Source organism: Ornithorhynchus anatinus, chromosome X4 (assembly GCF_004115215.2).
Source record: "Ornithorhynchus anatinus isolate Pmale09 chromosome X4, mOrnAna1.pri.v4, whole genome shotgun sequence".
NCBI lineage: Eukaryota > Metazoa > Chordata > Mammalia > Monotremata > Ornithorhynchidae > Ornithorhynchus > Ornithorhynchus anatinus.
Genome location: NC_041752.1, coordinates 433,194 through 447,575, shown reverse-complemented (window position 1 = coordinate 447,575; position 14,382 = coordinate 433,194). Strand labels below are relative to the sequence as shown.

Genomic DNA, 14,382 nt, shown 5'->3' with positions numbered 1-14,382 from the left:
GGCTAGGGGAGGGCCTTGCAGGGACCAAGAAAGGTCATGTTGGCCTGGGCTAGACACGGGCATCGGCGGCTTCAGCCGCCAACCAGCCCCCCTTCCCTGAACTGGTTTGGGCCAGGACGGGTCCCCTCTACGAGCCATCGTGAGGCCCAGCAGCCCGGCGTGGCCCCTGGAGAGCCGAGCTCGCCCATCCCCACTCTCCGGCCTGGCCGTTGGCCCAGAGAGGTGGGTTTGCACCGCCTCTTTCATTCTAATGTATTTATTGAGCGCTTACTGTGTGCAGAGCACTGTACTAAGCGTTTGGAAAGTACCATCCAGCAATGAAGAGAGACAATTCCTAACCACAGTGGGCTCACAGTCTGGGGAGGGGGGAGACAGACATCAATACAAGTAAACAGGCATCAATATAAATACATAGAATTATAGATATATACACAAGTAGTGTTGGGGGGAAGAGCAGAGTGAGCGAGTCAGGGAGGGAGGGGGATCTGAGGAAAAGCGACTCTTTCTGACAGTTTTCTCCGGCCTGGCCCCGAATTGGGTCTGGTGACGTTGCAGCCGCCTCGAGCCTGGGTTTTTGGCCGTTTGCTTCGTTCTGGGGAGGCCGGAGACGGGGACATGTCTGCCTCCCCAGCAACCCCAATCCCAAGATTGGCAGCGTTCCCCCAGCAAGCCTTCGGTCTCGGGCCGCTGGGGCCCGTTCTGCACAGCGCTGCCCTGGGGGCACAAGGCCTTCTGGTCCCTTTTCCCTTCCCCACCCCCTCTCCCCCACCCCCGGGGTCTATAGAGCCTCAGAGGGGGTGACCTCCCTCGGCATCAAGGCCTAGTGGGAGGTCCTCAAACAGGGATCTCGGAGATGGAGGAGGATACGGGGGGCAGGGGTTGGCACCAGGCACGACAGGCTCGAGGAGCCATGGGTCTCACGGCTATTGGAGTTGGCATCCCAGCCTCACCCCACCCAGGTCCTCTGACAGTGGCCGAGAGGGCTTTCTGCCCTTAAATCTTTGAAGCCTGTCTCCTCCCAGGCCCCACCTCCCCTAAAATCCCCAGCCCCTCGGAGCTTAGAATGAGAAGGCAGCAGCTGCAGCTGCAGGTGTGGGCACGTCAATCCCCTGGGCTGCTCCTGGAGAATGATCCAGATGGTAATTATCCCGGGATCATTCCAAAAGGGGGCTGAGGGGACTGCCCTGGGTGCAAACTCACGTTATCCCCGGCTCCCAGCCAAACCCCCAACCCCCACTTCCTTGGGGGTGCACAGCTTGATCTGTTATTGTTATTATTATTACATTTGTTAAGCATTTAGTATGTGTCAAGCTTTGTGGTGAGCTCTGGAGTAGATACACGATAATCAGGTTGGACACAGAACCTGTCCCACATGGGGCTCACAATCTAAGTAGGAGTGGAACAGATATTGAATCCCCATTTTACAGTTGAGGAAATAGCGGCACAAAGAAGTTAAGTGACTTGCCCAAAGTCAAGTAGCAGAGCCGGGAATAAAACCTAGATCCTCTGACTCCCATGCCCGTGCTCTTTCCCGTAGCCTCTGCCTATTAGGGCTTAAGGCTCGATCTACTGGGGATAGTGATGGAGGCAGAGTCCGTATGTGGTTGATTTTAGGGCTCCTCTCACTTCTCCAGGCTCTTTATGCCTGCTTGGCTTTCCCTGGACTGTAAGATTCTCGAGGAAAAAGATCGCTTTCAAATTTCTTCTGGATATTCTCCAAGTACCCAGTTCAGTACCCTGTACCTTACACAGCACTCTACGCGTGGTAGTTTTGCGGACAGGGCTCTGCATGCCATAGGTGACTGGTACAGTGTTCTGCACACAGTAGCCACCCAGCACAGTGTTCTGCACACGGTAACGATACAGTGCTCTGCTCATGCTTTATGAGTAATTTGCAAGCACACCCTAGACACTGGAGCAATACCTCCAAAATCAGGCCAGAGGCAGTCCGCCCCTCAGGCGGCTCATAGTCTCGGAAGGGTGGGGCGTGGACAGATGCATGGAATAATGAAAATGAAATCCAGTTAATGAAGAAAGTGGGTTATAGATCAACCACTCAGGCAGGTTTAAGGTCAACCTCTCAGGCCTGTTTGTAGGTATTGAGCCATGTCTAATGAATGCAGTGTTCTGTATTAAGCACATGGGAAAGCACAGCCTGCTCTCCAGAAGCTTTCGCTGTAACTGGGGGAGAGAGGGACACAGACATTTACAACAGGGTAAACAAGGTCCTTTGGTCCCTTTTCCCCTCCCCACCCCCTCCCCACAGCCCCCGGAGTCTGCAGAGTTTCAGAGGGGGGGACCTCCCGAGGCATCAAGGCCTAATGAAGCAGCGTGGCTCAGTGGAAAGAGCACGGGCTTAGTAGTCCGTCGCCTAGGCTCCGTCGTTTGCCAGCTGTGTGGCTTTGGGCAAGTCACTTCACTTTTCTGTGCCTCAGTTACCTCAGCTGGAAAATGGGGGTTAAGACTGTGAGCCCCGCGTGGGACCTGATTACCCTGCATCTACCCCAGCACTTATAACAGTGCTGGGCACATAGTGCTTAACAAATACCAGCACTATTATTATGATTAGTGGGAGCTCATATCCAGTGCTCTGCACATAAGCGGCGTGGCTCAGTGGAAAGAGCACGGGCTTGGGAGTCAGAGGTCATGGGTTCGAATCCCGGCTCTGCCACTTAGCTGTGTGACTGTGGGCAAGTCACTTAACTTCTCTGTGCCTCAGTTCCCTCATCTGTAAAATGGGGATTAAGACTGTGAGCCTCACGTGGGACAACCTGATTACCCTGTTTCTACCCCAGTGCTTAGAACAGTGCCCTGCACATAGTAAGCGCTTAACAAATACCAACATTATTACATAGCTCTCAATAAATACTATTGAATGAATCTCCAGCCCTTCATATCGGTTGGGATCCCCAGATCTATTTGCTACCCTTTAATTTCCTCAGGGCCAAGGGAGCATGTTCAGAATAAGGAATGATAAACTTTTAAAAATCACATTTTCGGATTTTGGGTCGCAGGTCAACCAAAAAAGCAGCCTGGCTCAGTGGAAAGAGCCCGCGGCTAGGGAGTCAGAGGTCATGGGTTCGAATCCCGGCTCTGCCGCTTGTCAGCTGGGGGACTGTGGGCGAGTCACTTCACTTCTCGGTGCCTCAGTGGCCTCATCTGTAAAATGGGGATGAAGACTGTGAGCCTCACGTGGGACCACCTGATGACCCTGTATCTTCCCCCAGCGCTTAGAACAGTGCTCGGCACATAGTCAGCGCTTAACGAATACCAACATTATGATTATTAAAACAGAAACTGGAGGGAAGCAGCCGGGAGGAACCCTGCAGTTCAGCCTCGGGACAGCAGGGGGCAGCACGAGGCCTGTGGGGTTAGCTGGGCCTTAGCCCTTGCAATCTGAGCAGCGACCACTAGGTGGCACCAGTCAGCCAATCAATCGTATTTATGGAGCACTTTGTGCAGAGCACTGAACTAAGCGCTGGGAGAGTACAATAAATCAATATAACAGACACCTTCCCTGCCCACTACGAGCTTACAGTCTGTCTGTCTCCCCCGATTAGACCGTAAGCCCGTCAGACGGCAGGGACTGTCTCTATCTGTGGCCGACTTGTTCATTCCAAGCGCTTAGTACAGTGCTCTGCACATAGTAAGCGCTCAATAAATACTATTGAATGAATGAATGAATAGAGGGGGAGACAGGCATTAGTACAAATAAATCACCGACCCGATTAGAGCGTAAGCCCGTCAATGGGCAGGGACTGTTTCTATCTGTTGCCGATTTGTCCATTCCAAGCGCTTAGTCCAGTGCTCTGCACATAGCGCTCAATAAATACTATTGAATGAATGAATGAATATGTACAGAAGTGCCATGGGTGTGGGAGGAAAAGGGGCCTGGAATCTGGTGGGGCGAGGGGGAGCAGAGGGAGGTGCTGAGGGTCCCGGCTGGTGCCTTCCCATCTTCACACATAGTAAGCACTTAATAAATAGAATTACTACTAAATAATAATAGTGCAAGGACCACCCTTGCATTTGGATTTGTAACAATCAATGGTGCAAATTACCCTTTATCGATATCCCTTTATTCACCCCCACCCCAGAGCCCTACGGAATTTATATCCCTTACCCCCTACTTTGCTCCCCTTCCCAAATGTAATTTATTTTAATGTCTGTCGCTGTCAAAGGTCCTTGAGGGCAGGGATCAGGGATCATATCTATCAACTCCATTCATTCATTCATTCATTCATTCACTCACTTGTACTTTTTGAGCGCTTACTGTGTGCAAAGCACTCCACTAAGCACTTGGAACAACAACAACAGCGGACACATTCCCTGCCCACAAGCAGCTCACAGCCTAAAGGGGGAGACCATCATATTGTACTGTAGGTAATAATGTTGGTATTTGTTGAGCGCTTACTATGTGCCGAGCACTGTTCTAAGCGCTGGGGTAGACACAGGGTCATCAAGTTGTCCCACGTGGGGCTCACGGTCTTAATCCCCATTTCACAGGTGAGGTAACTGAGGCACAGAGAAGTGAAGTGACTTGCCCACAGTCACACAGGTGGCAATGGGACTGCCCTGGTACCCAGAGGAGGAAACAAGTGGCAGAGGGGTGGGATGAAAATCTCTGCTCTTCCCTGCCAGACTCCCTCCCCCACCTCCTCCATCTTTTATTTTTCCTTAATGATATCTATTAATGATACCACTCCTAAGAAGGGGTATTTGTTCAGCGATTTACTCTGTGCCAGGCACTGTATTAAGCGCTGGGGTAGAGACAAGCTAATCGGGTTGGATGTAGTCCAGATGGAGCTCCTAGTCTTCATCCCCGTTTTCCAGATGAGGGGACTGAGGCGCAGAGAAGTGAAGTGACTTTTCCAAGGTCACACCGCGGACAGGTGGCAGAGGTGGGATCGGAACCCAGGGCCTCCTGGCTCTCAGGCCCGAGCTCGACCTATTTAGGAGACGCTGTTTCTCTCCTTTGTCGTTCCCAAGATGCGATGCTTCGCCGCCCTCCCATCCCCGGGGCCCCGCCCCTCCGACCGAGGCCCCGCCCCTCACATATAGGCCACGCCCATCATCCCGAGGCCCCGCCCATCATCACGAGCCCCCCTCCACACCGAGGCCCCGCCCATCATCCCGAGGCCCCGCCCTCATCCCCGAAGCCCCGCCCCGACTCGAAGCCCCGCCCACCCACACGAGGCCCCGCTCCTCCATCCGAGGCCCCGCCCATCTACCCTTGGCCCCGCCCACAGACGAAGCCCCGCCCCCTCTATCATAAGCCCCGCCCCCTCCCACGACGCCCCGCCCCCAGGCCCAGCCAATCCGCCAACCCCCGCCCATCCATCGTGAGGCCCCGCCCCTCTGCCCGAGGCCCCGCCCCACTCCACGAAGCCCCGCCCACCCACCGGAGGCCCCGCCCATCCAGGAAGCTCCGCCCCTCATTCGGAGGGCCCGTCCCTCACCCGGAGATCCCTCCCCTATTGCCACGAGGCCCCGCCCCATTCCACGAGCCCCGCCCCTATGAGGCGAGGCCCCGCCCACCCAAAGAGCCCCGCCCCTCATCCGGAGACCCCGCCCCATCCCACGCGGCTACGCCCATCCATGAAGCCCCGCCCCATTCCACAATGCCCCGCCCCTCATCAGGAGGCCCCGCCCCTATCCCACAAGGCCCCGCCCCAACCCCTGAAGCCCCGCCCCATCCCACGAGGCCTCGCCTATAATCCCCGAAGCCCCGCCCACCCCCGAGGCTCCGCCCCTCATCCGGAGGCCCCGCCCTACCCCGCAAGACCCGCCCCTATTCCACGAGGCCCCGCCCACACAGGAAGCCACGCCCCCACCTGGAGACTCCGCCCCATTCTACGAGGCCCCGCCCCTAATGTCGCGAGCCCCGCCCCTCCAAGAAACCCCCGCCCCTCGCCCGGAGGACCAGCCCCATTCCACGAGGCCCCGCCTCTATGACGCAAGGCCCCGCCCATCCAAGAAGGGCCCGTCCTTATTCCCCGAGCCCCCGCCCAATTCTCCGAGGCCCCGCCCACCCAGGAAGCCCCGCCCCATCTGGAGACCCCGCCCCCATTCCACGAGGCCCCGCCCCTAATGTCGCGCGCCCCCGCCCCTCCAAGAAGCCCCCGCCCCTCGCCCTGAGGCCCCGCCCCATTCCACGAGGCCCCGCCCCTATGTAGCGAGCCCCCGCCCCTCCTAGAAGCCCCGCCCCTCGTCCGGAGGCCCCGCCCCCATCCCCCGAGGCCCCGCCCCTAAGGTCGCGCGCCCCGCCCCTCGTCCGGAGGCCCCTCCCCCCTCCCCCGAGGCCCCGCCCCTATGACGCAAGCCCCCGCCCCTCCAAGAAGGCCCCGCCCAGTAATCCCACCAGCCCCCGCCCCACCCAGTCAGCCCCGCCCCTCGTCCGGAGACCCCGCCCCGCTCCCCCGCGGCCCCGCCCCTATGACGCAAGGCCCCGCCCATCCAAGAAGGCCCCGCCCAATTCCACAAGACCCCGCCCCACCCTGTCAGCCCCGTCCCATTCCACGAAGCCCCGCCCACACAGGAAGCCCCGCCCACACAGGAAGCCCCGCCCCCTCGTCCGAAGGCCCCGCCCCCATTCCCTAGGCCCCGCCCCTAATGTCGCGCGCCCCCGCCCCTCGCCCGGAGGCCCCGCCCCCATTCCACGAGGCCCCGCCCCTACCTCTCGAGCCCCGCCCCTCCAAGAAGCCCTCGCCCCATTCCCCGAGGCCCCGCCCACCCACTCAGCCCCGCCCTCGTCCGGAGGCCCCGCCCCCCTCCCCGAGGCCCCGCCCCTATGACGCAAGCCCCGCCCCTCCAAGAAGGCCCCGCCCAGTAATCCCACCAGCCCCCGCCCCACCCAGTCAGCCCCGCCCCTCGTCCGGAGGCCCCGCCCCCATTCCACGAGGCCCCCGCCCCCTCCCCCCGACAGACCCGCTCCTCCGCTTGGGGCCCCGCCCCTCCCCCCCGTGGCCCGGTGACTTCCGGTGCGCGCGGCCCCGCCCCCGCGCGGCCCCGCCCCCTGGGCCCCGCCCCCGTTTCCGCTGGAGGCGGCGGCGGAGCCAGGACCGACCGACCGACGGACCGGGTGAGCGGACCCCCGGATCGCCGGGCGGGGGGAGGGGCGGCGTCACGAGTCTGCCCACCCCACCCCATCATTAGCATTCTTAATAACCTGATTATTGCTAATGATTGGAAGGGGAGGAGCCGGGGCGGCCCGCGGAGGGAGATTCCTGGGCGGGAATGGCACTCTGCGCACAGCCCTGCCCTAAACGCTGGGACGGTGCCATATCCAGATGAGCCCCCTCCCCGCCCGGGCCCCCGGTGCAAAGAGGATTAAACAACAATCGTAACGCTGGGGTTTCCTTCCCCGCTTCCTCTGTGCTAGACGCGCTTCTCCGCGTCAGCCACAGCCCGGGTTGGGGAGTCGGAGGTCGCGGGTTCGAATCCCGGCCTCCGCCGCCTGTCGGCTGGGTGACCTCGGGCCGGTCGCTTCACGTCTCTGGGCCTCAGTCACCTCCTCTGGAGGAGGGGGGGGGGGATTAAAGTCTGCGAGCCCCACGTGGGACAGCTTGATGTCCCGGGATCTGCCCCAGCGCTTAGAACAGTGCTCTGCTCATAGCCAGCGCTCAAGAAATACCAACATTATTATTATTATGACCCTGGATCTCCCCCAGCGCTTAGAACAGTGCTCTGCACATAGCCAGCGCTCAAGAAATACCAACATTATTGTTGTTATGACCCTGAATCCACCCCAGCGCTTAGAACAGTGCTCTGCACAAAAGCCAGCGCTCAAGAAATACCAACATTATTGTTGTTATGACCCTGAATCTCCCCCAGCGCTTAGAACAGTGCTCTGCACAATAGCCAGCGCTCAAGAAATACCAACATTATTATTATTATGACCCTGGATCTCCCCCAGCGCTTAGAACAGTGCTCTGCACATAGCCAGCGCTCAAGAAATACCAACATTATTGTTGTTATGACCCTGAATCCACCCCAGCGCTTAGAACAGTGCTCTGCACAATAGCCAGCGCTCAATAAATACCAACATTATTATTATTATGACCCTGGATCTCCCCCAGCGCTTAGAACAGTGCTCTGCGCAGAGCCAGCGCTCAATAAATACCAACATTATTATTATTATGACCCTGGATCTCCCCCAGCGCTTAGAACAGTGCTCTGCGCAATAGCCAGCGCTCAAGAAATACCAACATTATTATTATTATGACCCTGAATCTCCCCCAGCGCTTAGAACAGTGCTCTGCGCATAGCGCTCAAATATCAACATTATTATTATTATTATTATGACCCTGGATCTCCCCCAGCGCTTAGAACAGTGCTGTGCACATAGTCAGCACTCAACAAATACCAACATTATTATTATTATTATTATGACCCTGTCTCTCCCCCAGCACTTAGAACAGTGCTCTGCACATAGTAAGCACTCAACAAATAACATTATTATTATTATGACCCTGTCTCTCCCCCAGCACTTAGAACAGTGCTCCGCACATAGTAAGCGCTCAACAAATACCAACATTATTATGACCCTGTATCCACCCCAGCGCTTAGAACAGTGCTCTGCGCATAATAAGTGCTCAACAAATACCACCACCATTATTATTATTATTATTATTATGACCCTGGATCTACCCCAGCGCTTAGAGCAGTGCTCGGCACGCAGTAAGCGCTTAACAAATACCAACATTATTATTACTATTGTAATCTCCAAAGTGTCCAGCACAGTGCTCTGCACACAGTAGAGGGCAAGTCCTTGGGAGGGCTGGGATTTTTTCGGCTAGCTCTCTTGTCCTCTCCCAAGCGCTCAGTCCAGCACTCTGCACACAGTAGGGGCTCGGTAAATAGTAATAATAATAATAATGGTATTTGTTGAGCGCTTACTATGGGCAAAGCACTGTTCTAAGCGCTGGGGGATACAAGGTGATCACTTTAATAATGTTGGTATTTGTTAAGCGCTTACTATGTGCCGAGCACTGTTCTAAGCGCTGGGGTAGACACAGGGGAATCAGGTTGTCCCACGGGGGGCTCACAGTCTTCATCCCCATTTCACAGATGAGGGAACTGAGGCACAGAGAAGTTAAGTGACTTGCCCACAGTCACACAGCCGACAAGTGGCAGAGCTGGGATTCGAACTCATGAGCCCTGACTCCAAAGCCCGTGCTCTTTCCACTGAGCCACGCACTTTGTCCTACGTGGGGCTCACAATCAATCCCCATTTTACAGATGAGGTCTCTGAGGCGCCGAGGAGTGAAATGACTTGCCCAAAGTCACACAGCTGACAAGCGGCGGAGCCGGGATTAATAATAATAATAATAATGTTGGTATTTGTTAAGCACTTACTAGGTGCCAAGCACTGTTCTAAGCGCTGGGGTAGACATAGGGGAATCAGGTGTCGCACGTGGGGCTCACGGTCTTAATCCCCATTTTACAGATGAGGGAACTGAGGCACAGAGAAGTGAAGTGACTTGCCCACAGTCACACAGCCGACAAGTGGCAGAGCTGGGATTCGAACTCATGAGCCCTGACTCCAAAGCCCGTGCTCTTTCCACTGAGCCACGCTGCTTCTCGGGATTAAAACCCATGACCTCCGACGCCCCAACCCGGGCTCTTTCCCCTGAGCCACGCTGCTTCTCGATGATTGATTGATCAATTGATAGTATTGATTGATGGTTTCGGCCTAACGCAGACCCCCACAACCCCCAACTGGGGAGCAGAGGGGGGGAGCGCTTGTCCTGTGCCCTGGGGCTGTCCCTTTCTTACTTCTTACTTCCTTCTGACTAGGAGTAAGAAAGGACTCCTTTCTTATTGCTCCGATGGCTCCGTCGGGGGGGGGGGGGGGGGGGGGGTCTCTGAGCACGGGCTTTGGAGTCAGAGGTCGTGAGTTCGAATCCCGGCTCGGCCACTTGTCGGCTGTGTGACTTTGGGCGAGTCACTTCACTTCTCGGTGCCTCAGTGACCTCATCTGTAAAATGAGGATTAAGACTGTGAGCCCCACGTGGGACAACCTGATTCCCCTGTGTCTCCCCCAGCGCTTAGAACAGTGCTCGGCACCTAGTAAGCGCTTAACAAATACCAACATTATTATTATTATTATTACCCTGCAGGAGCTTAGAGCCCACTGTGTGCCGAGCACCGGGCACAGAGCGTACGGTGGAGTTAGTAGGCGTGATACTAGTTGTGAGTCCCTGCTCCCACACCCACGCCCTGTGGAGTGAACACAGGCACGGTTTTGTTTTTGTTTTTTCGCTTTTTTGTCTTTAAATGGAATTTGTGAAGCACTTACCACGTGCCAGGCACTGTTCTCAGCTCTGGGATAGATACGGGCTAATACAGGCCTTGTTCCATTGGGGGTTCACAGTGTTGATCCCCATTTTACAGATGAGGTAACTGAAGCACAGAGAAGTTAACTGACTTGCCCAAGGTCACACGGCAGACGAGTGGCGGAAACCGGGGTTAGAAGCCAGTTCGCGTTCACGTCAGTGAACCACGGAGCCGGCCCGAACTGCCCGACTGGTCCAGTCCCCGGGCGGGCCGGTCCCGCCTCGCCCTCCTCACGGAGGGACGGAGGGCAGCCCTTTGCAGCCCGGGGTCATCGGTCCTCCTGTTTTCCGTCCCCATCTGGACGGGGGCCGGGTCCTCTCGGCCGTCCCGGCTCCCGGGGCCCTGACGCCTGGTCGTCTGTCCACAGGACGGAGCCTCGTCTACCGCCCCTGGAACCCGGCACTGGTGTCTGCCCGCGGCCGGTGAGGCCAGGTGAGTGCGGGGGGCCGGGTTCGGGGTGAGGATGAAGGAGGGGAGGGTTACGGCCCGGGAGGGGAACGGCTCGGGGATCGAGAAGGGGCCGGGCAAGTAAGCAGGAGTGACCGACTCCGCCACTCCTGGGGTCTCCGGGGCGGACCCTGGGGGAATTCGCCATGACATCATTATTGTGGGGCCCAGCCTTTGGGAGGAGGGGGCTCTGGGACCCCCATCCTCGACCTCGCTGCTTTGCGATCCTTTCTCGTTCATTCAGTAGTACCGATTGAGCGCTTACTATGTGCAGAGCTCTGTACTAAGCGCTTGGAATGTCCAGCTGGGCAACAGATAGAGACCCTCCCTGCCCAATGCCGGGCTTCCGGTCTGGGGGAGTCAGGTCAGAAGTCGAAAACGGGGCCCCGCCGAAAGCCTGTCAGCATTTACTGAGCATCTCTTGTGTGCAGGGCACTGTACTGAGCACTTGGGAGAGCGCGGTAGAGTTAGCAGACACGATCCCTGTCCTCAAGGAGCTTACAATCTAGCATGGGGGATAGACACTAAAATAAATTACAGGTAGGGGGAAATAATACAGTTTAAGGATATGTACCTATGTGCTACAGAGTGTGTGTCTGATGGTGGGAGATGGGGAGTACCCAGCTGCTTAAGTAATGTAGAAATGCTGAAGTGTCCATTGGTGTTCAAGGGTTGGGGGTGGGGAGATTATTCTGGGAAGGCCTCCTGGAGGCGATACGATTTTAGGGGGTATTTGGAGATGGGGTGGTCCGTTGGCGGGTAAGGAATTCCAGGCAGGCAGGAGGGTGTGAGCCAAAGGTTGGTGGCAAGAGGGAGGAGATCAAGACACAGGGAGTAGTTTGGTATTAGGGGAGCAAAGTGTGCAGGCTGGGTTTTAATGGGACAGAAGTGGGGTAGAATGGGGAGAGCTGATGGAGTACCTTAAAGCTCTTGGTGAAGAGTTTCTGTTTGATGTGGGCATAAATGGGAAACCACTGAAGGCTTTTGGAGAATGAGGAAATGTGCTCAGCATGATACTTAAAAAAAAAAAAAAATCCAGGCAGCAGAGTGAAGTGTGGGCTGGAGAGGGGAGAGGCAGGGAGGTCAGCGAGGAGGCTGATGCAGTAGGCGAGGTGGGATGTGACAGATGGTTGGGCCAGTGTAGTGGAAGTTGAATGGAGTGGAAAGGGTGGCTTCCAGAGACGCGAAGATAGAACTGGCAGGATTCGGTGACAGACTGAAGATGCGGCTTGAATAAAGGCCGAGTTGAAAGTAATGCCGAGGTTACAGGCCCGTGAGTCAGAGACGTCATCCTGGAGAGGACAGGGTTTGGGTGGGGAGATGAGGATTTCTGTTATGGGCGTGTTAAATTCGCCGTGTTGGCGGGACATCCAAGTAGCGGTGCCCCGGAGGTAGGAGGAAATGTGAGATTGCAGAGAAGGAGTGGCCCGGCCTGGAGAGGACGTCTGGGACTCCTCTGCGTAGAGATAGTAGTTGAAGCCATGAGAGCGAATGAATTCTCCAAGGGAGTGGGTGTAGGTGGAGAACCCAGTGCTTGGCACATAGGAAGCACTTAACAAATACCATCCTTATTATTACTGAGACTCAGAACTGAGCCTTGAAGGACCCTCACAGTTAGGGGGTGGTGGGAGGCAGAGGAGGAGCCTGAGAAGGCGTGGCCAGAGAGAGAAGAGGAGAACCAGGAGAGGATGGTGTCGGTGAAGCCAAGGTGAGATAATGTTTCCAGGAGAAGCAGGGCGGTCCCCGCCGTCGAAGGCAGCTGAGGGGTCGAGGAGAAATAGGATGGCGGCGAGGCTGTTGGATTTGGCAAGAAGGAGATCCCAGTGCATCCAAGGAGGAAAAAACTGTATTATACAGAGTCAAGGAGGGACGTGGAGAAAGATGAATCTTTATATCCTAACCGTGTCCTTCCCCCAACTGACACTTGAGCCCTTCCCCGTCAACGAAGCACCTACCCAGCCTCTCGTTGCTGTTCTTATATTTTTAGACTCTTCTGCTTCCTCTTTCCAATAATTGATTGTAAGTGGCTTCCAGGGGACAGATGGGACCGTGCCCTCTTTGAGGGCAGGGATCCTATCTACCAAACTCTACTGTACTCTCCCAAGCGCTTAGCGTAGTGTGTCACACAGAAAGCGCTCAGTAAATGCTATTGATGGATCGAAGCGGAAGCAGCGGGTGTCAAAAACGGCCCGGCGTGGGAATTTGGGCAGGAATGGGCGGTGGGGGGCATGGTGGTGTTGGAGAGGCCTGTGGGGTTGAGGGAGGGTGTTTTCAGGATGGGAAATGCCTGGGACTGCCCGAAAACGGAGGGGAAGGAGCCAATGGAGAATGAATGATTGATTGAAGGTGGTGGACCAAGAAGGCATAAGGGAGGAGGTCAGAGGCACAGGTGGAGGGGGTAGACGTTTGAGGGGCAGTGGTGATTATTATGGCGTCAACAGATCAGACACCATCTAAAGGGGGTAGACAGGCACACGGAACAATAGCAGTGAAACACAACATTAAATGACCAAATCAACCGCCCAAGTTAACAGTGCCCACAGAGTAACCGGAGCCAGTTCCGGTTCCGGAGGGAGAGAGGAGGAGGAGTCGAGGGAGAATTCTCGTGTCCCGATGGCTTCAGTCCTGCTGCCGGAGCCTGGGAGAGGCCCCCCCCCCAGACCCAGCTCTGAGGGGCCGTGCTGCCTGGCCCCACGGGGTCCCCCCCCGGAGTCCCGCCGCGGTCCCGTCTCTGGCGACGAGATCCCGGTCCTACCCTCCCAGAGAACTGTGCGGGCAGAAGCTGGTGCTGGTGGGAGCATGGTTTGGTGGGAGCGTGGTTTGCTGGTGCGTGCGGGGACGAGGACATGCTGTGCACACCAGCTATAACCTTGCTCAGTGACTTGCTCTGGTGTGTTTTCTCTTGGCCCCGTGACTCCCATCACTTGGGCACTGCCCCAGGCAGCGTTGGTTACTGGACTACCAGGCTCTGTGCCCACTGAGTCCACGCTGGACCCACAGCCTGCACTGGCCAGACTGTCCTGAGCTCCCTGGGTCCTCTGGGGCTTGGAGCAGGGGCATTTGAGACGCTCTTCACCCTGGAAACTGCCCTGGTAGGGGTCTTGGGCAGGGTGGAGGGGAAGGGTGCTGGCATGAATTTCTGGCTGGGAGAGCTGGCAGCTGGTCTTGACATCCAACCGCCCGTGAGATCAAAGGGGGAAAGTTTCTGATTAACGCCCGTTACACCTTCCGAGGGGGCAGTCTTGCCCGGGCAGCTGGCTCCGAATCCCCGAGGGGCCCCTCCGGTCTGGGCAGGGCTCCAGGACTGAGGCCTCCTCAGCCCCCACTTATTCCTCTGGGGCTTGCGGCTTTGTAGCCCTGGCTGGAGGTCAGATGGAGGTCCTGGGGGAGCTGGGCAGTGCCCCCCGGAGAGAGGTCTTTTGTCCCCGCTTCGAGGTTGGGCACGTTTCCAGTGCGGGGGAGGAGTAGGGACCAGGCTCTCTGTTTTGCAGAAGGGGAAACTGAGGCCCCGGGAGGGACAGAGCAACCCATGGTCACCCAGCAAATCAGTGGCAGTACTGGGCCAGGCCCCGGGAGTTCTGGTTCCCAGTTGGGCTC

At 56.9% G+C, this 14,382-nt stretch overlaps 1 protein-coding gene across 1 annotated transcript in view; it reads left to right on the top strand.

Annotated features, from left to right (window-relative positions):
• Positions 1-7,046: 7,046 nt before the first annotated feature.
• Positions 7,047-14,382, top strand: part of TSPAN9 (tetraspanin 9) — a 47,331-nt gene continuing 39,995 nt past the window's right edge. The window contains exons 1-2 of the mRNA XM_029054468.1: positions 7,047-7,081; positions 10,706-10,770. The gene's annotated coding sequence lies outside the window, so the exon portion shown is untranslated. The remainder of the gene's footprint in view (positions 7,082-10,705; positions 10,771-14,382) is intronic.